Source organism: Lutra lutra, chromosome 5 (genome assembly GCF_902655055.1).
Source record: "Lutra lutra chromosome 5, mLutLut1.2, whole genome shotgun sequence".
In the NCBI taxonomy this organism is placed as follows: domain Eukaryota; kingdom Metazoa; phylum Chordata; class Mammalia; order Carnivora; family Mustelidae; genus Lutra; species Lutra lutra.
The window spans coordinates 162,178,573-162,181,399 of record NC_062282.1 but is presented as its reverse complement, the minus strand read 5'-3'; positions in this window follow the sequence as shown (position 1 = coordinate 162,181,399).

The window sequence follows — 2,827 nt, the reverse complement described above, 5'->3', positions numbered from 1 at the left end:
AACAACCTTTATTACCTATGAGCACCCTGGATTCTGATGCTGCAGTATTCAACATATCCTAAGGAACATACCACTGGGGCCATTTGCTGCATATTTTATTTCATCACAGTTTACACAAAAATTATTTTTACTAGAATTTATTGCATATTAGCTAAGAATTATGTTGTTGAGTTAAAACCAAACAATCCTTTATACATATCACAGCAAAATAAAGGTACTGATATTTTTGTCTACTTCTTTCCATTTCCAAGTTTACAAAAAGTATACAGACAATCATATTATTTCCAAAAATGGTATTAAAGTGAACATCAATGCCTCAGATTAGATGACATTTCATACACTTCAATTTTTAAAAAAATTTTTCCATGTGTTTTTGTATTTGTTTTGTTTTTAATCCTGCTAAATTACAGATGGTATGAGAATCTTTTCTTTTCCAACTCATCTTCCAAAACTCAAATTAAAACAGCCTCTCAGACAAACTTAGATATTGCATTTTCTTTGATAAATTGACAGATTCACGTTTAGAATGAGCTTGGGTACAGATTGCTCTCATTGCACAAATTAATTAATTTTCAATCATAAATTGTTTTTGTTTTTAATTTACTTATACTTGCAATTAAAATATGATGGCAAAATGCCATTCAACAAAAAGCAGCTGTTTAATACCCAGTTCTCAGGATAGGTGATTCAGTAATGGCCTGCTTGCTCTGTTTTAGAAAAACCCTCTTTTTGCTTCAATTTTTATCTCAACATTTTTTAGACCAATCCTAATTTTAAAAAAATGAATGTGAAGATTCACTTATCCTGAATATGTTATAGACATCTAAGCCTCAGTGGGTAGAGCTGAATCTCGGAAGATTGGCTCCATTGTTTACTAACTCGATTGACAAATTACAGACAAAATATCTGGGGATCAGGATTCTCAGAAGGGCCAGGTCCCCAAGAAACCCAGTTATTAAAAGGAGAAGATGGCTTCATCCAGGGTCAAACCCCAGCAGAGAAGATGGGAAATTTCCACTTGTATGAAGAAAGCCCTGCCCACATTTGGGCTCAAGGAGGGCAAGGCAGACCCTGGAACAGGGACACATCAGGGCTCTCCATGTTGGGGAGAAGGACAGGTAGGAGAGGCTCATGTAGACAGCCACAAAGGTTTTCAGAAGGAAATCAACATGGTGTGTGCTTTAGTGTCAACTGACATACATTTTGTTGTGTTGTTTGCTTTGGTTATTGACACTGAATTCTCAAATTACATAGATATCAATAAATTCTTCCTCATTATCAAGGTAGTTTCTGCCTTTGCTGATGTTCTATCCATGTGAAAACTAAGTAAATGGTCTTGCCTAAATTGTTTAGTATACACATCTGTAGTAATGGAAAAATAACCAAGAATGAATTTTTAAGGAGCCAAAGGCTGTTTAGTTGACTCTAGGCAGGATTGCAACAATACCAGTTTTAATGTTTATTTTCATATAATTTCAAAGAAACCTCCAAACTTAGATCTGAGGTTATACTGGTGGTTTTAATGCTAATATGAACTGAGCATTTTGGGAGGCAGATGTTTTCATTTTGATTTGATCCAGGTTTTATTTTTGTTTGTTTGTTTGTTTGTTTTTAAGATTTTATTTATTTGACAAGCAGAGATCTCAAGTAGACAGAGAAGTAGGCAGAGAGAGAGGGGAAGCAGTCTCCCTGCTGAGCAGAGAGCCCGATGTGGGGCTCAATCCCAGGACGCTGGGATCATGACCTGAGCTGAAGGCAGAGGCTTTAACCCCTGAGCCACCCAGGTGTCCCTTGGTTTTATTTTTTAGCTTAATATAATTAAGGTCCTTCTAGCATTGAACATTGAGTTGAAGTCCTAAACTCCCAGAATGGCTATAGAGAAACCAGAAAAGATACCATGGAGAAGGTATCTGAGCAGTGTAGTATGACCCCCCTAGAAATACAGAGATAATATCGCAGGGAACTGACTGTGTTGAATTGAAAAGGAGTCAAAACCTACGTGGTTTGAACAATACCAAGGGAGCTGGAGTGCTGGGAGCAGAATGGGGTAGGATAAAAGTGGACAAAGAGATTGTAGAGGAGATGGGAGGAGAAAAGTAGGGGCTGCTCTACTGGGAAGGCTTTGGATTTTTCTTTCTTAAGCTTTAAGAAATCATATACCACATAATTCAGTATGTGTAAGAGACATCCAGTATCATATCCCTGGGAACAAGTGCATAGATTTTATTAAGATAATGTTTTCACCCCTTATGAATTTTTCATGGTCAAATGAAGATAACATTCCCAATGATTTCACTCAAGTATGAGAGGAAGAAATAGAACACAGCAAAAATAGTGAACTAAAACCACAGTGAATTAAGAGCACTGTTGGTTCCTGATGTGGGCATAAGCTGGCTGGCCACATTGATTTACTCACTTATCAGGAATGATCCACAGTACTGTGTGCTCTCAGTAAACCCCTTAAGCTGTGTGCCACTGTGGGCTCAGAGAAGAGGAGAAACACATGCTGTCCTCTGTTTGTCTTTCTTTCCCTCTTTTCTCTTTTTTTTTTCTTTTCTTTTTTCCTTCCTTCCTTCCTCCCTCCCTCCCTCCCTCTTTCCTTTCCTTTCCTTCCCTTCTGTCTCTGTCTCTTCCCTCCCCTACCCTCCTTTTCCCTTTCCCTTCCTTTCTTCCCTCCTTCCCTTCCCCCCTTCCTCCCTCTGTATTAATTAAAAGTTTCATTCGTGCTGCTTTGTTGAATATTTACTGAACAAGGGCAGATGGATGCAGACAGGCCACAAAGGAGAGGAACAATCCAGGTGAGGTGAAGTGGCGCTTTTTCTGCAAG